The sequence below is a fragment of the Ambystoma mexicanum genome, chromosome 3q, assembly GCF_040938575.1.
Source record: "Ambystoma mexicanum isolate Mex_15411 chromosome 3q, UKY_AmexF1_1, whole genome shotgun sequence".
Classification (NCBI taxonomy): Eukaryota; Metazoa; Chordata; class Amphibia; order Caudata; family Ambystomatidae; genus Ambystoma; species Ambystoma mexicanum.
In genome coordinates, this window is record NC_090926.1 from 339,256,262 (window position 1) to 339,277,858 (window position 21,597).

The following is a 21,597-nucleotide window of genomic DNA, read 5'->3' on the forward strand; positions in this document are numbered from 1 at the left end:
TTTTCGTCACAGCTATTGTGTCTGATCACAAATCTTTTCTATGACTTTTTGTGTGCAACTGAATTTTCTTTTCAACTAGTGTTTTGTCTCATGACTGTTCTTTGTAAACAATGAGAGATAATACCAGTTGCAAAGCATTGGCACAGCCACTCTGTGTAATCTGTCGTCAAACAACCCTCCGGACAGATTGCTCCACAAAACTAGTATTTTTTTTACCTCATACTAATCTTCCTAATTATTATTTTCTCTCGTCCAACACAGAAATGTTGGCACACCTTGTCCAACCAATGAATGTACTCTCTTGACTATAAACAATTCCAATACATTTACGTGACAACTAGTATTCTATCTAGTCACAAAATTATGTCGCACTCAGATGCAGCAACAAAGTGTATCCACCGGCCTACAAATAATTATTAGAATTTTTTGTTGCAACTAGTGTTTTGTCTCATTGCTAGAAGATGAAATACTCAGGTACAGCTTCTGTTCTCTCCTATCTGCTTCCAAACGGTTGTGGGATTTTCTCCTCACTCCTAGTCACTGTCAATCAATGTCCCATTTGTGTATTAGGCCTGGACAAACTTTCTCAAAAGTGATCATCAAGATCCCGGGACTCTTTATGTGAAATTTGGGTAGGTTTGCAGGTTCCCATAGATTTTTCTTCCAGTCCAAATATACCCATGTTTCCTTCAGGAGCAAGAACTCTTGAGGGGAGATTTGCAGAAGTTCAGGTAGGTTCAGGTTTTATTTATTTATTTATTTATTTATTTATTTATTTGTTCATTTATTTATTAATGTATAAAGCGTGCAAAGCCCATAGGCAACGAGGCGCTGATACAAACTTAAGAAAATGGTTACAGGTTAACAAAGCTTTGAGGCATCGCTACAAGGTTACACGTTTACACATTACACAATTTACACTTGTACACATTTGTGCAGACATTGCATTGTTGCAGTTTAGATATTGCAGGTTTGGGCATAGTTAGGCTGATCCAGTGCCTAGGTGACTAATGAGGGGGTCTGTCCTGAAAAATAGGGTTTTTAGATTTTTTCTAAATGACCAGAAGGAGGTGCCATTTCTAAGGTGAGTGTGGAGGGCATTCCATCGTTTGGGAGCTATAGTTGCGAAACTTGAGCCTCCTGTTTTATGTCTTCTGTACTTGGGGTGATAAAGAGATTGGTATAAGGGGAGCGGGCCAGTCTGTTATATTGGTCTTTGCTGATGAGGTTGCTAAGGTATACGTGCCTTGTTTGCAATACATTTGTGAGTTAGCGTAAGGATTTTATATTTGATTCTGTACTGGGCAGGGAACCAATGGATGTTCCTCCTGATGGCAGAGATGTGTTTGTGGCTAGGAATGTTTAAGGTAGCTCTGATAGCATTATTTTCTACTATCTGTAGTTTTTGTTATATGTCTTGTCCTAGTTCCTGCAAGTAGTGAATTGCAGTAGTCGATCCTACATAGTATCAAGGCTCTAGCCAAGGTGATAGAGTTTTCAGTCGAGAGGAAAGGCCTGCTAGCTCTTATCAATTTGGCAGTGTAAGCCACCGAGGAAACAACAGTGTTGATCTGTCTATTTAAGGTGAGTGAGGAGTCGAAGTACACCCCCAATGTTTTTATTTCATTGGCGACTGTGATAGTGTTTCCATCGATGATGAATGATTTGTCTGCCTGGGGGAGGTTGCTTAGTTTCATTTTATTTCCAATGAGGATTAACTCGGTCTTATCATCGTTAAGACACAATTTGTTAAGCGCCATCCAAGCCTGGATATCCAGATATATTTTGTTTAGGTTTAAGAGTCAGTGTCATAAAATCCTGTAATAGGTATGAGTATTTGCGTATCGTCCGCATAATTTGTGTACGTGATACCCATCTTGTCGAGTTTGTCAAATAGGAGCTTAGTAAATGCATTATATAATGTGGGTGACACACAGGAGCCTTGTAGTACACCACAGGTTACAGGGACAGGAGGGGCTGCTGAGATGTCAGAAAAGACCCTCATGGTCTGATTAGTTAGAAATGATTTGATCCATTTCATGGATTCTGATGAGAATTGGGATGCGGTCTCAAGGTGTTGGCCGAGAATGTTGTGATTGACCAAATCGAAGGCTGCAGAGAGATCTAATAGGAGGATACATCATTCCCCTTTGTCTATGTAGTGATCCATTTGTGTTTTCAAGTCTAATAAGGTGGTCTCTGTGCCATGGCCTGGTCTGAAGCCTGATTGTCTTAGGCCCAGGAGGTGTTGTCTTCCAAGTGGTTTTGGATCTGCAGGTAGGCTGCACGATCGAGCATTTTTTGAAAAAAACGGTACTCTAGTAATGGGACGGAAGTTAGTGGGGATGTTGGGGTCTAATGTAGGTTTTTTGAGTAGTGGTAGAACCCAAGCTGTTTTTAGATCTTTTGGTACTGTATTAGAAGCAACTGAGCTGTTGATAAGGCTAGTGACAAAGGATGAAATTTCCGCTTTGCATTCTTTTACCAGGGTTGCCGGGCAAATGTCACCTTTGCAGCTAGATGGTTTTAGGCTTTTAATAATATCAATGGTGTCAGAATTGGAGAGTGGTGAGAATGAGAATTTGTTGAGCTCCACTGAGAGAGGTGAAGTTACCTGGTTTGGGTTGAGGCTAAGTTTAGCTTTTTTTAGTTCTATTTTTCATTGAAGTAGAGCGATTTTATCTGCTAAGGCATTTTGAATATTAGAGCACCATTGTTCGTCTTTAACGGTATGATCAGGGGTAGGTGCTGGAGATTCTAGTTCACAGAGAATGGTGAATAGTTCTTTCATATTGGATTGAGAATTAGATTTTCTCTGATGATAAACTTCACTTTTAGCTGAAATTATTTCTTTATTGTGATTTGTATTTGTATTTTGTATTTGTTTTATTTATAACGCGCTCCCTCAGGCCCGGAGGCATCAGGGCGCAACTTGGACAAGGTTACATAACGCGCATACATACATTCAAACTATAGGTACAGTGCAAAGTATTCAGAACATACAGCTATATGCATCAATTACAAAGTAGAGATTAGGTCAGGCACATTACAGGCACATAGAAAGTCCAATTTCAGGACTGATTGAAGAGCCAGGCTTTCGTTTTGGCCTTGAAGGCACTAAAGCATTCTTCTGATCTAATGGTGAGGGGGAGAGCATTCCACAGCTTGGAAGCTAGGACGGGGAAACTTGATCCACCCGCTTTTTGTAGTTTAAACCTGGGTATGGTTAGACAGTGGGTCTGGGCGGTTCTTTGAGTGCGGATGCCGGCTGCAGAGGTATGGTGGGGCTTGGTTGGCTAGGCATTTGTGGGTGAGGCCTAAGGCTTTCAGTGAGATTCTCTGTTTGACAGGTAGCCAGTGTAAGTTAGATCTAGATTCCGAGATGTGGTGATTTTGTGGGATGTTTAGAGCCGCTATAATGGCGTTGTTCTGAGATTTTTGCAGTTTGTTCAGATTCTCTTGGCTAGTTCCTAGGTAGAGGGCGTAACCATAGTCGATTTTGGCCATAATGAGGGTTCTGGCCAATGTGACAGTGTTTGGCGTGGTCAGAAATGGTCTGCAGGCTGCAATGAGTTTGCAGGTGTATGCTGAAGCAGATCTGACTGCATTTGTTTGTCGGGATAGGGAAAGGGTGGCGTCAAGGTAAACGCCTAAGGTTTCGTGTCTTTCGAAACTTGGATAGTGTTGCCATCGATGATGAACGATTGGTAAGACGGTTAAAGTTTACTAAGGCGTTGCGTAGTGCCCAAGATGAGGACCTCAGTCTTGTCATCGTTGAGGCATAGTTGGTGTTGTGCCATCCAGGCTTGGATAACTAAGTAGACATCGTTCTTATTAGCTAATGCCTGGAAGAGGCTTTTGTTTGCTATAGTTGGCGATTTACGCTAATTATTTTCAGCAGATCTTTTTGAAGCTCACATTGTTCTGAGTTCTGGGGTGAACCAGGTGTTGATATGTGCTGAAGGATTGTTTTTTTTACTTTTAAGGGAGCAACTTTTTCAATAACTTCTGACATGATTTCATTACATTGACAAGTCAAAGTTGACGGGCCATTGTCTAGATGCGTTGAGTCGAGAAAGAGAGTTAGGAGAGGTAACATATTGTCTTTATTCATATTCCTAAAGCTTCTGGAGGGAGCCGTAAGTGCTGGTGGGGGATGTTTCGAGTTTTTAGTATTAATGGTGGTAGTAAAGATTATGGTGTTGTGATCCGACCAGGGCGGGGGGAAATTAGATTGTATCTTAGTGGTACAGTTAGTATCCGCTAACTAATCTAAAGTACGTCCTTTTTCGTGAGTAGGGGCATAGATCCTTTGAGTAAACACTTGGGCTTCCATAGACTTGGCTAGGAGGTCTGCATGGATGTCTAGTGGGTTGTTCAAGCCTAAGTTGAAATCGCTCATGATAATTACTTTGGAAAGTGGTTTCATGTTGTGTGTCAGGAGTGTCACAATGTCATCTTGGAAGGTGAGATAGCCCTGGGGGGCCTGTAGATGATGTGAAGTGTGAGTGTGCAGGTAGGTGTGAGGGACATTTTTAGAGTGATGATTTCACCTGCAGTGAAGGGGACATCGGAGGAGATTCTTATATTTAGAGAATCCTTAGCTAGTGTGGCTACTCCACCTCCTCTTGTTGTAGTTCTGTCCTTTCTGAAGATAGTGTATGTTAGAGAGAATTCTCATAAATGTGCTAATTCCCTTCACCTTGGAGACCCCCAGCAACTTTGCTGGATTTTGAGGACTTGATTTTGTTTTCCTGCAGAGAGTGTGAACCTTTTTCCCCACACTCTCATGTATTTTGATGTGTGTTTGATTCTTGTGTTCTTTGATTATGGAGTTTTAGACAACTCCATAGGCATCATCTTTTCATTTGTGTCACACAGCACCCTCAGTGCAGTGATACAGGGGAAGCCTTTTAGGCTGCCCCAAGGTGTAAATACCTTCTCTGGGATAAACTACTGTTTCTATATATCTTACTATAGAGTGCTGGAGGGATTACCTAGTATCCCTTGTGTCTAGATACTCATGTAGCAGTCAAATGCTACCCTTTCCTCTGAAAATGGCTGGTGGCAGTGGTTTTACAACAAACTACTATGATTTTTCACGACCGCGACACCGATAGCGTAAAATCGCGGGAGCCATATTTTTCGAGATGGCATATGAGCCTCCTTTGTTTAAACTGGTCCCGGTCTTCTTGTTTTGCCATTTCTTTTTGGAAAGGTCCTTCTAGAGTTTGTCTCTGCACGCCGGTCCCTTTATTCCTACGCCCAAGTGTCTGGGGTGGGCAGGAAGTGAGGGAGGTGCCAGAAACTCCCTGTGCTTAGTCTCCTAGGAGACCCAAATGCACTCTGGCGTGATTGGCTGGCTGGCTGACGGTCTGGCAAAGACAGCCACCCTGCTGGGTGAGTGGCAGCTAGGCTGGAATGAATGGGAGAAAACTGTTTAAAAGGCAAGTCTTTTGGCTTGGAAGGCAGAGTCGACCACTGGAACGAAAAAACCGAAGTCGTGCTGGAAGAGGACGGCTACTGCAACTCCTGGACTATTGGTTTGCTCGGTGAAGCCCTGCTGCAGGTCTGAATTGCCAAGTTAATCTCGACAAAGAAGCCCTTCAAGGACGACTCCACCTTTGAGTTGGTGGGACCAATCAACTCGTAAGCCATCTGCATACCATTCTCTGAGCTGGTTGTATTTTCCTCAGAGTACTGCAGGAAACCGAATAGCCAGGGAGAAGGACACCAGTTTGTGTGCTTGCCTACAGCTACGGGAATCAAAGATTTGCATTTGCCAGCTTTTTGACCCTGACGTCCTCCCTCTTGTCCCCATGACTGAGGCTCAGGAACAGCAAGATCTGCAGGAACAGACGTCTTCAGCTGCATCTTTTTCTTCTTTGTAAGGTACTGTGAAAACCCGACTGAGAGAATTTACCTCCCACTGCGAAAGTGCCTGAAACTTTCGCAACTTGCAGGCCTAGTCAGCTTGTGACCCGACATATGAATCTTTCTTTTACAAACTACTTCTGAGAACTTTGCCAAAGACTTTTCCGTTTAACTTCCAGAACTGCTTTACACCGTTTTAGAGTAACTGAAGTATTTGTTTTTATTAACTTATGCCTTTTTGCTCCTACTTCAAATGCTCTGAATGCCATTTGCTCCTCCTTCAAAGTAGTTTAAATGCCTCAGAACCTGATATTGTGAGTACTGAAGTATATTTGTGTGTGATATAGATTGCCTCCTTCTAGTGAATGTTTTATAAATGGCTGTGAAATAAATTAATAAGTGTTTTACCAAGAAACCTTGAGTATGAGAGTCTATTTGAATACTTGTAATTATAGACCTCTGTGTAACACCCTTACAGCTCACATTCCCTCTTGAGATAAGCCTGACTGCTCAGCAGGGCTACCAGAAAACTATGTAGTACTGACTTATACCAAAGGTTGGTTTTGCTTACACCTGTAGTCCTAGTTGTATGTAGTGGTCCCAAAGGGTACTGCCCACAAACTTTGCCTAACAGTGTACCCCTCTGAGATGGTTAGGGAGAGATGTGGGCCTGAGGCTGCCTGTTACCAAGTTTCTGTAACTGCTTAAAAAGTTTAGGTCGTCAGTTATGATGACGTCTGCAATATCCAGAGTGTAGGCGGTGATGGATCTAGCATTGATGAGTGCACCTTTTAGTGAGGTTGCATCTATGCTGGAAGAAGGCTTACTGGGGGCATCTTTGTGGTGCTTAGAGTCATTTAGTGTGTGTGGGAGTGATAAGATAGGATTGATGGAGGCAGGGGTTAGTGATTTATTAGACTGTAGGTAGGAACGTGAGGAGAGTCTATGTATTCTCATTGGTCCCATGATAGGATGTGAGTGCAGTGGGGGATTGGTGGTTCGTGTGTTTGTAAACAGGGTTTTCTGTAAGGAACGAGTTGTGGTATCATAAGAGTATCTCTGTGCTGTCCTTGTGGAGAGGCGGTAAAATCTTGTAAGTTCGCCTGGTAGCAGTGCAGTTAAAGGGAGGTCATTTGTGTGGGAGTGAGAACTTGTCATGCATTTGATAGGCAAGCAATTTTTGGTGGGATGTGCGATGGGAGGGAAGGGTGCAATTTTGTTGAGGAACGGAGTAGGCCAAGGGATAGCGTAGTGACGAGCGCATCATAGGCGGGCTAGGCCTTTCTAAATTGGATGTAGGCACCTGAGGTGCAAGGTGAATTCATGGCAGGAATAAGGTGTTGGGGTTTCTCCCAATGATAGTTGGCTATCAGTAGCAATATTGAGAGCATGGGCAACAATGTGGTGGCTGAAATAGCACTCAATTTAGGGTCACTGTGTTCAGGGGCAGGTACTAAGTAGTAAGGTTAACTAGAGACAATGGGCCTCATTACACGGATGGCGGAGAACCATGGCGCTATTAGCGCCATGGTTCATGCCGGTAAAATACTGGCACCGCCTTGGCGGAAAGGGGAATTACCGCCCCATTCCAAGGTTGGCGGGGCGGTAATTCCCCCTTCCACCATTGCCCTTCCCCATTCCCATTTTTGCCCCATATGGCATAATGGGAATGGGGAAGGCGCTAATTACGGTACCGCAAATTGCGGTACCGTAATTAGCTCCCTGGGTCTCTTTGCGGGTTGGTTTTTAACGCCTGCAAAAAGAAGGCGTTAAATCCCCCAACCCGCAAAGGGACCTCGTAGTAAGGCGGTAAGGATTTACCGGTACCGGTATTTTACCGTTACCGGTAAATCCTTACCGCCATCCGTGTAATGAGGCCCAATGTGTGAGGGGGTGCCTAGATACAAAAATGACAGCATGGGTAGTCAATTTTGGGACCCTTCTAGGTACGACATAAGACGTAAGCAGCTAAATGCGAGTTACAGTGCGTACGCGGCTCAGGCGTGCAAAATGGAGCTAATTTTACAAGAATTTTGCGGTTGTAAGCATTAGGCTCTAAACTGTGCCCTGGTTGGCAGAGTGTGGCTGATGGACCGTACGGATCATGCTAGATCCCAAGGATAGGTGCCAGGATACTGATGTCAGTTGAGCTCACAATGGACTGAAGATCACGGAAAGCTAGGTGATGCTGTGGGCCAGCTATCATAGTGGGCTAAAGAATAACAATAGGCTGGTATTACAGTGGGCTAATAGCACAGTGGGCAAGTGTCACATTAGGCAGATATTAGGGGTGGATGTCAAATGAATATCATCGTGGGCTGATAACATAGAGGGCTAGAATTCACAAAGTCAATATCAGCCAGCACATACAGTGCATAACAGAGATAGGATCAGAAGAGGTTGATTCTTAGTTTAAAAAGAAACATACAAGAAAGAACTTCAAAGGCTTCAAGAAGAGAAAGAAATGTTAGCAGAAAGAAAGGGTGAGGCTGAATAGAGGGTTAGCAAAAGGAAATGGAATCCTGGACTTTGTTAATGTTATCCAGACAGGCCAGCATAGGTTCTAGGTTAAAGGATCGAAAACAAAAGGCTCGAATGCCTTTTTTTCAAAACCAAAAGGACTGATTTCTTGTTTTTGAGGGGGGTTCCACCCCCAAACCCATGTTTTCTCGTTTAAAAAAACTTTTTTTCACATACCAAACAAAAAAAAATATAAATAAATACATTTTAAAAAAATGTGACCCTTTTATTTTCGATCCTTTTGGTTTTGATCAAAAGGGCATTCGACCCTTTTGATTCGAAACTTTGACCGGACACCACCAGCATATTTAACTATACAGAGTAAGTGCTATGTGTTACCTTAAGCTCTGAGGTTTGAATGTGTGTAAGAACAACTCAGCCTTTCCTCCTTCTGAAGTTAGTAAAAGTAGTACATGTGAAGTAGGCAAGTAAGATTTCATGTCAGAGAGGCAGAGGCAATCCCATGGCAGGGATGCCTGGGTTTGCTTCTCATCGATCGGATGTCAATGCATAAAATATTATTGAGTTTTATAATATTATAAGGGATTCATGACAGATATGGTCCTCTCAAAAACCTATTTACCTGTTGAAGAGTCAGTAATGCATTCATTATGTGTGCATGAAGTGCTGCTGAGTTTGCTTCCTTTGAGGTCAATTATTTTAAATTAGGTAGACTCCATGGCTGCAAGTCAGTAACATAGAAAAGGCCATTAAGGATGAGGGAAATCAGTCACATGTCAAGCATTTATGGTACAGACTTTCATCCCTCTAACATTGCTTAAATGAATACCATTTAGCAGACCCTCCAAGATACTGCAGCATGAAATTGAATATTTTGCGGCATGTAAAAGCAAATTTTGCAACACAAAATGCATTTATTGCAGCCTTTTTGCCGTACATTTTATATTGACTGGAGAGTGTAAGATTGACAGGTGGTAAGACAGAGGCAGCCTGGGGCTACAAGATAGCCAGGTTGACATGATATGCACCTTTTGTATTAATTTAATAGGAAGAGTCCCAGATGTCCATGGCTTGACAGAAAAGTGTTTTTTGCTCTGCCTATTTGGTTGAATGTGCATGCCTATTAAATATTCTTAATTGTATTGACCACTATCAGTTTTCATGGTGAAAATCTGTTCCCTCTAGGTTCTACAATGCTGTAAGCACCTCAAGTTGGCCGCAACCAGACACCTCTATAGCAGTCATCTCTTCTGTGTTAACTTAAACACAAGGTATGCTGTATCATAGTGGAATTCAATTTAGTATTGGTTGGAGGGGAGTCCCCCTCTTTTGATGATGCTTGCAACATCTATCAAGTGAATAACAAGTTAAGCACAAGACACAATAATAGTATAAGTGCTCCCTGCACAGCCTGTGGTACACTGATTGTAGGTTCCTTTCAGTATGCTAAAGGTTTAAGCCCTTTACGGAGATCTCTGCAGTCACAATGAGTGATAGAAACATGCAGGGCAGCATCAGTGGGTCCAAGAAAATTTCCATCAAGAAATAACGATATATATAAGACCCTATGAAACTGTTGAATATCTTTTTCATTGGTTGCCATAAATGTCATAATATGGTGATATGTACTTGATTTGCACAGATTTGCATTATTGCACAACATTGTCTTGCACAGTACTGTTTGTACCTTTTTTATTGTGGTACCTGGGCTGCTTAATTGTGATACATTTTTAATAGCTTTTTTTGATTGACCAGAAGAAATAGTATTTTAACACGAGATGACTATAATTTATTAGCCTTATAGTGTATTTAGGTATTATTATTTTTCCTCACACACTTTCATTAGGGGACGCATTTAAACTGACGAGGGTAGTTTGATGTGTTTGTAGCACCCACACTCACCATCATCCCCCACATTCACCAATTACCCATCACAACTTACACTCCCAAATCTCTCATTCTGCCAGTCATGTGCATACTCACGAGATCTGTAACACTGCCCTTCCCAGTCCCTGCCACACTCCAAATCATGCTCCAAACTCATATTTTATGCTCCCCAGTTCCACCTGCAGTCTAGTCTTTCTTCCTCCTTCTGCATCCTGCATCCTTTCTCCCATTATATCGCACTCTTCCCCATCTCTGCTCTCAATATGCAGCGCGCTGCATCTTTCCGAACAACTGCTCTCTCTGCTTTTTGGCCGGCTGACCCCCCCTCTAACTTGCCACTCCCTTTGCTTTGTGGCCCACGGTTCCACATCTGGACTATCACGCCCTCTCTGCTGCCTTGCCGACCACTTCCCCTTCTGGCCCACCGCTCTCCCTCTGCTTTCTGGTCCATCACTCCCCATCTGACTCATTCCCCACCTCTCCCCTTCCCCCTCATATTGTGACTATTATTTTTCATTTTTGAAAAATGTAGATTTTGGGCCAGTTCCTCAAGAAATGGGTGAACAAAAAAAATAGAACCAAGGATGCGCTGTTTTAGATGCTGCACTTTTGGAAATTCACAGGACACTTTATTCTCAAAGGTCACTTCCGCATTTCCAGGGTGTTGAACTGTAGCGCAAATGATGTGATAGGCCAGCCGCTTTGAATACATTAGTGTCAGGAGCGCATGCGGTAGGTGCTTGGAGTGCATTTCACTGTGACAGGCCCATAAATGGCCTCTCATTGCAAAATGTGAGCCAAACAAAAAAGTCTATCCCTATTTGAGGAATAGAAATTCAAGTGAGGAAGCAGTGGTTTATACCTCAGTGAGGAAGCAGTGGTTTATACCTCAGTGAGGAAGCAGTGGTTTACACCTCTGCTGTCACGCTTAAAATAAAATTGCTGTCATGCAATGTGCACCCCCTGAGCCTCTTCCAAACAGGTGCATGGGATAAACTCATTTTTCTGTGCATTTAAAAACACATCCTGTTTGTGAATTCAGGATGCATTTTTAAATGCGCAGAAACATCCCGTTATTTGCGCAAATGCTCAAAGGGGTGAAAACAGCTTTCTGAATGGGTGAATATAAGATGCGTCCATTCAGATGCCCTTTGTGGAGTGGGCGGCTTCTTTTTTTGTGGCAAGCCCTGTGATGTGTTAGTGCACTTCATCACTTGTGCCCAAAAACGTTTCGTGAAGCTGACCCTTTGTCTTTTATTTTTTTTAAACTGCTGTTTTTGCAAAAACTGCCATTTTTTGGGTGCTTTTGGCAAAAACGGGAGTTTTTGCATTTATTTTGCGATATTTTGTGAGATTGTGAAATCACGATAAGCTGGAGGTTATGATGTAGTTTTACTGTTATGAGCTCTTTACTGGGGACACACATATCTGAATAGTAAAAGTTTCTTTAATCGATCATTTTCTGTCCGTTGAAAATAAAGAGTTAATTTTGTTTTTTACAGTGTGTTAAAGAAACAGCCATGCTGCAAGCCACCCCTCAATTAGACCTTGTGTTGGCTTTGGACATCTCCAACAGGAAAGGTTCTGACCTTTTCATGAAGTTAGTACTTACTCCGCTTTGAACTTGTGCTGTCAGGAAAGGGCCTGACCTTTTCTTCATTCCACTGTTTACAACATTTCATCATCCTCAAATTGTGATGAGCTTAACCCAAATCTGTCACCTGCGTCCCTTAAAAATTCGGAAACCCTTCCTGAATCCTGAATACCGAGAGAATTCTGCTGATATGCGTGTCATTCGAATGTGTTCACCGAGGATTAGTGTGTATGTTATGCAAGTCAACCGTCCACTCATTTAAAGACTGTTTTCATTTTTGATCATACTTTCAATTAAATCCTATTTTACTGTTCAACCTCTTCCTCAACTAAAGCCTATTTTAATGTTCCTCTTCCTTAGCTTCTCTAGTCACCTCGTGCCTCTGACTATATTACTGAGGGCACATTGGAACCATACATGCCCTGTTTATAACGTTTCAGCAGGAACTCTCGCAAATCTCTTGGATCTAAATCCTGAACAAAGTTTGGAACGCTTGAGCACTAGAATGGCCGATGGAAGATGTTTTGGAATGTGGTTGAATTCCCGTGTTCTTCATGTTGCCTTCATATTAATGGTTCTATGTTCATTCATCCCCAGATTTCTTTTCGCTGAGTTTTTTGCAGAAATGCTTTCGCTGAAAAAATTCACTGAATGACTTTTTTTTTATTTGGGGGGGTTACCCCTCAACCTCCCTTCCCTTTTATTTATTCTCTATCCTCCCACCACCTCTACCCCTTATAGGCCCTTACCCACCCCGCATATTCTTCGATGAGTTTTTTTTTACTGAAATGTTTTGACAAAAAACTGCGGAAAAAAAACTGTGAGTGAAAGTTGTATCACATTGATACTGTTTGAATGTGATAAATTCATAAAGGCTTTCGGATCTGGGTGAATACAGTGCATGTTTTACTGCAAATCATCACATTTGTTTTCTTTGATTTGTTTGCACATTTCATTGAATATAAATGCAGGGGGAGACCTCCCACATCCCCCCACTTTTATTAAAACCCCAAACCAACCCCCCATCTATGTATGCAATGAAATATGCAAACATTCGATCTAAAAGGTGTGTTGTTTTTTTTGATTCGCAGTAATGGTCTGCGATGTTTTGTAGTCACCCGAGGCATTCTAAGGCTTTGAGGCTTATGAAGTGTGCCAGTGGTAGTGCCAAGATGGCAACGAAGGAGTCCAGGTCCGTGAGACTTTATTTATGCAATGTTTAGTAGCTGTCTTGTCTTCTTCTGTGCAAATAGCTGGTGCGTTTTCACTTTGCGTCCTAAATGTGGCTTTGATAGAGCCATACTCTGCAACCAAACATTTTACACGTTCGCTGGTTAGCAAAAGTGCATCTATTCTTGTACATGGGTGTTTGCAGGCAGAGTCACTGCTTTAGCGGAGTGTGTCTGCAGAATGTTGGTCCAGGCTGCTTGGGGAGAGACTGGGGCAGTTCCAAGTGAACCAGTAAATACCTGAGAGAGGCACTTGTAATTGGCCCCGTTCCTGCTTGCATTACCCTTTGCCTAGTCTACCCTGCCACACACCAGGTGCAGGGCAATGACCAAAGTGACGCAAGTGAATAGCTGGCAAGGGGTCTGTCTATAGCATAGACTTAGTACAGTGCAGTGGCTGGCAAGTAGTCATTATTTGGCATATACTTAGTATAGTTAAATGGCTGGCAAGTGGTCCGTGTATATCATTGACTTAGTACAGTTCAATGGCTGGAAAATGGTCCATCTTTGGCACAGACCTAGTACAGTTAAATGGCTGGCAGGGGGTCTCTCTATAGACTTAGTACAGTGTGGTGGCTGGCAAGTGGTTGTCTTTTCAATGGCTGGCAAGTGATCCATCTGTGGCATTGACTTAGTACAGTTGCATGGCTGGCAAGTGGTCTGTCTATGGGATAGACTTAGTATAGTTCAACGGCTGGCAAGTTGTCCGTGTATGTCATTGACTTAGTACAGTTCAATGACTGGCAAGTGGTCTGTCTGTTCAATGACTGGGAAGTGGTCAATCTATGGCATAGACTTAGCACAGCTAAATGGCTGACAAGTAGTCTATGTCATAGACGTGGTACAATTCAACGCCTAGCAAGTGGTCCATCTATGCCATAGGCATATATTTAGTACAGTTAAATGGCTGCTAAGTGGTCCATTCACTCCATCACATGCATCGGTTATATCCGAAGGAGGATACAATTGAATAATACTCAAATCAATGTTTCTAAATCACAACATAATGATTACATTGTTCAAATATTGCTCCTAGAGATGAGGTCGAGGCATAGTTGCCATGCACTGAATTAGCATGGAGTGTCTTGTTGTTCTACATGCGCCAAAATGCTTCCAACGTGGCGGCAGTTGTGCTATATAAGACCACTGTACATTACTTTACTGATGGGAGGGGTCAAAGGGTCAATGGCCCTTGTGCTTCCTAATATCGCCAGTGGGAGAAACCAGCAAGCCAATGGGAATAGAGCATGGACTCCCAAGTTACCATGCGGGGAAATCTCCCGTAGGCTGGGGAGAGGTGAGGGGACAGCTATGAAAAAGGACACAGGCGTTAAAGCGTCTGGGTTCATCTAAAGAGAGGCCGGAGATTGAATGGGCTGTGCCCTAACGTGACCCTGGTTCATTTAAAGGTGATCCTGAGTTGGTCATGGACAGAGGGAAGAGAAGACAGTGGTGCCATAAACTGAATGGGCATACGGTTGGACCTCAGCTCCGCCTACATGCAATTAATTCCTCCAGAGGGAGAGAGGCCCATTTGGACCACGGTCTGGACTACCATGGACAACACGGACGGCTCCTCTAGCAACCGACATCTTCGACGGACGCTTGGAATCATTACTAAAAGGCTGAGATTGCGGCTGGTGCTGACGGCCCTTCCGGAACCAGTCCAGGTTTATGGGAATCCCATTCTCGCCCCATTAATTGCGACCGAGCACGCGACATTCATGAGCTCAGCCGGTCAGATAATGAGTGCCTATCTCTGTGCCTGCGTCCACGCGCCGCAGTCATTTAAAGATCAGTCCATAACCGTCATTTCCCATTCAGAGCCCACTTATCACAGCAGCTGCGCTCCCTAATGACTCTCTGAAAGGTACACTCAGAAAAATCCATCTGAACGCCTAGAAAGGCTGTGTGCAGGGGTGGGCCGTGCCCGGCGGGAGCTCGCCTGGAAGGTCTACTGCCCACCCTTCCTGCAGGCCTCACAGATCCTGCCTGGCACGCCGTCCCCTATCGGTCACACGTGACACTCAACGCACCAACTAGTAAGAGACTGGAAATCAAGGGTATACCAACTGCTAAAGACATCGCGAAATCGCTGGCACGTGGAATCCTGTGTCTCCTCTGCCCCCCGACCGCCCTTTCAGGAGCACCTAGTTTGATTCTGACATATTCCATGCCAGCCCTAACCCAGCTCTAGTCTTGGAGTAACTGCCACAGTGCTGCCAGATTTATTTCAAGAACAGTCAGTGATGGAAATAAAACATTTTCAAAGGGGGATCCCACAAGGGCCGTGGTGGGGTGGAGCTTGGGGGTAGGGGCGGAGTTTTGAGGAGGCAGAGCTGGCAATTGGACTCCTCTCAAAGGAAATGTTCACACAATAATATTTAAAAAATTGTGCAATTTCTTTCATGCTGCTTCTTTCCAAACTCCACACTGTAGATCAGTTGGACGTTGAATCACTTCTATGGTAGTGGTGCACCCAAAGTACTGGTGGTAATGCAGTGATTTGTAGTACATTAAGGGATCCATATACACGCTCTAGAGTAGAAGGCTACCAGGGTAGCTCAGCAGGTTGAGAGATTATTGCTGAGATGTTATATATTCAAAACGGGTTGTTATTTGTATGACTTTTTCCAATTCCTTAAAAAAAAAAACAAGTACTATCAAATGGGTTTGGCTGGTCGCTTGCTTATATTCAAGGCGCAGGTGTGGGTATTTTCTGCCCCTGTATTGATAATCAAAATGGGATCCATGAACCCACAGTTACATTTCCTAATAACTGCAGTCAGCACAAAAGAAACATTTATTTGTGATTAATCAGTTTGACAAGCATATAACATCTTCATAAATATAACCTGTGATAAAACACAAAGGGGCACACCAATTACAGAGTATGTGTGGTAGTCCGACATCAAAGCAAACTAGTTAACAGAAGCAGCATGTTTCAATTTGGAAATTACTTTTGTTTTTCTATGGAAGTGTAAAATGCACATTTGAAAAACAAAATTGTGCCCAGCATGAAGAAAACCTGCTTTCAGCAGTGATGCCCACTCCCAGTAATATTCATGGCCCATTGATTCCTGTGGTGTCCCTGTTAGGCCAGAATAAAAAAAACAGGCTGAGCGAAGAAGAGGTGCAGACGCGCGAATGATGGACGGTGAAAGGAGCACAGCGCAGATCAGATCACCAAGCCACCAGCTGGGGGCTCGATATGGGTCAGCTCTGTGGCAGGCTGGGTCCCGAGATCCAGCCAGACATCTGATGCTGGATCTCAGGCCCGGCCCATTGACCCGCGCTGAGAACAGTGACCTGCCTGAAAGTCAGCCCCAGTACTTGCTTTAAGTGTGGTCGGAAACAGAGGGAAGAGGCTCCATTGTGTCAAAAAACTATATTTGGGAAGGGAGGAAACACATGTCTAGTGCAGCCCAAGGATAACAAGCAACTTTACAAAAAAGGTGTGGCCTGTGTAAATGAAGACGTGCCCGAAAAGACGCAGACATCGTTCCGTACTTTGGGCGGGAGGAACAACTGTGTACAAGCTTTGCTAATGGCAATGCTGTTCGCTTTTGTGTAGACACGGAAAAGGTATTTGTCAGGCATTGCTGTAATGGTACTAACTGACCATTAGTGGTAGCAGTTGCAAAATGGTAAACATAAGTCTGAAATTGTTGGCTTGGCCAATGCTGGCTTTTAACATGACCTCCGAGAAGTACCATTCGGCGTACAGATGGCATTAATGCGCCACCTTATAACCAAAACAAAGGTGTGTGTATCGTGTTTTTAAAATTTCCCGCAGCCCACTAGCTCTGCCCCATTCCACATCCCCCACCATGAGGATCATGAGAGCGCGCAGAGTCGGCGCAAGAGAGAGATGCGGCAAGTTCCAAACGATCCAACAGAGCATGCGCGCTACGCTATATGTAAACTTAAAGCAGCTCCACGTGTTTGTGTGACAAAGGGCCTCATTACGACCCAGGCGGTAAGTTACCGCCTGGGCCGTGACTTTACCACCATGGCGTAAACTACGTTTACGCCATGGTGGTTGGCGGACTTACCGCCCCATTCCGACCTAGGCGGGGCGGTAAGTCCCCAATCCCCATTTACCCTTCCCCATTCCCATTTTTGCCCCATAGGGCATAATGGGAGTGGGGAAGGCGTTAATTACGCCACCGTAAATTACGGTGGCGTAATTAACTCCATGGTCCCTTAGCGCCATGGATTTTAACACCTGCTAAAAGCAGGTGTTAAAAGCACCATGGCGCTAGGGGACCTCGTAATTGGCGGTAAGGGGTCAGCGCAGCTAACGCTGGCGTTAACCCCTTACCGCCAGGGTCGTAATGAGGCCCTAAAGTCTTTATTGAGTACTAATGCTAACATTTCCCACAATGGCGACCAATCAATGGGATTATCCAACCTGCGCTACAGACCAAGCTGAGAGTGGGAATGCACAGCACGTAACTGGCGTACACCGCTACCCTACGCCACCACCATACCGCAGCAAGTGATGGATCCACCATTTTCCTTGCCTGATCCAGGAATACCCACAGTGCCATGGCAGCAGTGGGAAGTCAGCTTGGAGATATGGCCAGATGTGCAAAAACTGCACGACAAGGGTCTCAGCAGAAAAGGCCCTGTTTACATCAGTGCCATTAGTTTGGAGGGCCAAAGACTGGTCAGAAGAACCCTACTTGAAGAAAAACGTGCTGATGCCACCGTGGACTGTGACAAATATGAGGAAGCCACGAAAAGACTGACACAACATTCTGACCTGCAAGGAAGCATGTTCAGGCACAGGTTGAGATTCTACAATCATAGACTAAACCCGGGCGAGCGCATAGAGGCCTTAGAGAACTGGCAAGTCGTCGTCAATTTCACACCGCAGCACACACATTGCTACAAGGCATACTGGTGGCGCAGTGCTTGTGACGCACATTACAGCTGCTTTGCAGGAGTTACAGGGATTGAGTAGTGACTACTGCAGCTACTCACCTCCAGACTACTACTAACCCAGCAATGATCCCATTCATAAAGGTGAAGGGTGTACCTCTTTCCCCGTCTAAGGTAGCGCAGGCCAAGTGCAGGCTGAACTCTCCAGTAAGTACGCCACCTGGCACAGAAGCAACTCAAACTTCTATCGTACTCTTGTACCAAAATAAAAGAAATGTCCAACCAAAGTTTTATAAAAATAAAAAATTGTAATCAATATACACAACTAATTAAAAACACTACTAACCCACCTCTGTAAGAGAAGGCGGACTTTGTAATGAAAGAATGTCTTCTGGGTCTTGAAGGCACGGGTAAACAGGCACGAATGTCTACAGCTGTGTCAAATTAAAAAGATTTCTTTAATATGGTAAAGAGTGGGGTCTTAAATGTTGCGAGGGCCCGGTAAGGAAGGCCAGGAGTACAGAACTACTTCAGATATCTTTAAAAGCATGTTCTTAGGTTCAACAGTGTCAAGCCAGTTTTCAAGGCACTTTAAATGGGTCGCATAACCATTGAGATGATTTGAGTCTGTGACAGGACAGAGACGTCGAGGTGGTCAAAGGTGCAGTTCTGTAGTGGGGATCGTCTGGAATCATGTGAAGAAACCAGGAGGCAACGGGTCAAGTTGGTAACTCACATCGGGCCAGTCAGATGGAAACAGTCCAGCGATACAATGCAATGGTTATCAGCTTGATACAGTGGCTCGATGGCTCGGCATCGAACACAAAAGTAGCAACTGTCAAAGGCAGCTCCAGCTTCTTGCAGGGGATATGAAAGCCTCTTGAAGCAGTCTGGCCAGCTCCAAAAAACGATTGAAATTGAAAAACAGAGTCCAGCAGTGATATAATTTGGAGGTTGTCAGGGGCCCCAGCTGTGACCCCTGAGGTCTCTCTTGCTACTCCTGTAATCTACCTTGCTACCATTAAAAAAAAAGATATGTTTCTGGAGTGGCTGGCTCTCTTGCTCACACCTCAAATTCACAATGCAGGCAAAAACTTCCTAAAAGCAATCAGAGCAGAATAAGCATCCATTTTGGACTATAGGCCTCGTCATGACTTGGGCGGTAGCCCTTTAATGCGGTGGTACCACTATTACCACCGCATTTAAGGGCTGGCCCAATCATGAGTCTGGCATAAAATGTGAGTTTTACCTCCAGCATTTTGCTGGACATAAAAATCTAAATTTCCGGCCTGTTTTCAGCACTATTAATGCAGTGCTAATTGCGCGAGTGCTAATAGCGCCACCCAACCCAATTAGGTCCAATGGATCCAGTGGGAATGGGGACTTACCCCTCTGGCCCCCGCAACTCGGGATCTGGCACAAATTGTGCCCGACTGAAAGTTGCAGTAACGCAAATACCGTTGGGTGGTATCCCGGAGCAATTACCGCCGGGATACAGCCCAACTTGTAATGAGGCCCTATGTATTTTGATTTTCGCAAGTTGCAGTTATAGCATGTTTCTTCTGCTATTGTCTCTGTTTCAATCATCACAAGACATTCCATCTTGGTGTCCTTGGTCACTTGACAAAATACTTGTGCCTAAAAGCTTGTGTACAGTGTAGAAATGTTTGACCATAGCACATAATGTGGCCCTTGATTTCATTGAACCCTAGAACCCATCACATCTCAGACACCAGATGCAGCCTACACTGGCTGTCTGTTAACCAAAGAATCACCCTCAAACCTTTGACACTTACGCACAAGTGCCTCGCAAACTTAGCACTGAGTTACCTATCCAGTCTATTCATTCGCAACACCTCTGATCTTCCGCTTAGAGATGCCCAGGTCCACTGTCTCAAGGTACCGAGGTTCAAGCTTCAAAAGGCTGGAGGCAGTAGCTTCCCTGTGCTTGCTGCGAAGCTATGGAATACTCTACCCATCTCCCTCAGAACTGAACCATCCTTCCAACCTTTCAGAAGGAGTCATGACCTGGCTCATAGCGCATGACCACTAGCCCTGCATCCATGCATTTGTGCTTTTGTGTCTTTGATTAACATTTTCAATGTGTAAATAGCTTATTGCTTCCCTGTACTTGTTGCGAAGCTGTATCATTGTGCTCCTTGTGAATATATGTATATATATATCCCCGACATTCATTGTAACCCTGTGAACTTATGTATATATGTAAATATGTAACCCTTTAAGAAATACGGGCAGATGCCCCCGGCTTGGAGTGCTTTATAAATAAAAATACAACACAATACAATTGTGCCACAATTAGAGCCTGATTCACAGATGCATTTTATAATGGCACAATCTCATAGGAAACCACTCTGTGAATCAGGCCATAAATGCTTTTTTGTAATGTGTCTATCTTTCCCATCTCCCTGGCATGCTGTTCAGGATGTTTGTTTGCATGCATGAGGGAACGAATGCCCAGAGAACGGGATGCCGTGTGAGTGTGCTTCTTTCCCTAAGCTACTCTCAATTCTTTAATAGACAGTTATGAAACCTCCCAAAGGTATGTACTTTGGCCACACAGGCTTGACATGTGGCCAACTTTGCACCAGACCTGCAGATGAACTGGCCTGCTGTTAAATCTCAGTTACCAGTTTATCGACCTCTTGCATAATGCAGTCATCACACGTCCCAAACATCATAACACAATAAACCCGACACAGATGACAGGCACTGCCTGGGCCAAAAATGCCGAGCTACAGGGGCCAGAAACTCTTCACAACCCGAACATGCCAATATGGGGTCGGGGGGAATTATATTCCGCCAACACTGGACCCGGAGATAGCCACCCACTGGGGCGCTAAGGGGATTCACCAGTTTGGGGACCTTTTCCCTGACAAGAAAGGTATAACATGGGAATCTACTCAGAGCGTGGTGGGCAGCTCCCTGCAACAGAGCATGCATTATTTACTCATGAGGTCGCTATCGCCCGGCTGAGGGCGGTGTTCTCTGCAGAACCGCAGATACACATTGGCATTGGCTGCATGTTCACAGTGGGAGCAAACAGGACAACTGCTGCCACGCTATACAAGCTTATACTTATGACCACCAATGATTCACACAGCCAGAGAGAAATGGGAGTCAGACCTAGAGTGCCATATCACCGATAAGCAGTTGTCGCTAATATGTGGCTTGACAAAACACATATCGTGTAACTCACGCTATAAATTGATACACTACAAGATCATACACAGGATGCACTGCACCCCAGCGAAATTAAAACGCATATACCCTACTGCTGATGGCAAATGCCCTAGATGCAGAAGCAGGGAAGCAGACACAGTCCACATGTTCTGGTCGTGCACCCAATTGACGAAATATTGGGCGGATATACGTGATGCACTAGACAAAATGGCAGACCATCCCACTGAATGGTCACCAGCACTGTGTTCACTGGGCGCTACCGGGAAAATAAATCTCACTTGGCGTAAGTTGTTGAATCTTAGCCTGCTACTGGCGAAACAAGTTATTCTTATGAGGTGGAAAAGCAGTAACCCTCCCACAAAGGCTGACTGGGGCAGGGATATGGTGTGGGCCAATGATAACGAGGAACTGTATATTGAACTGTTGCAACCCACCTCCCGCCCT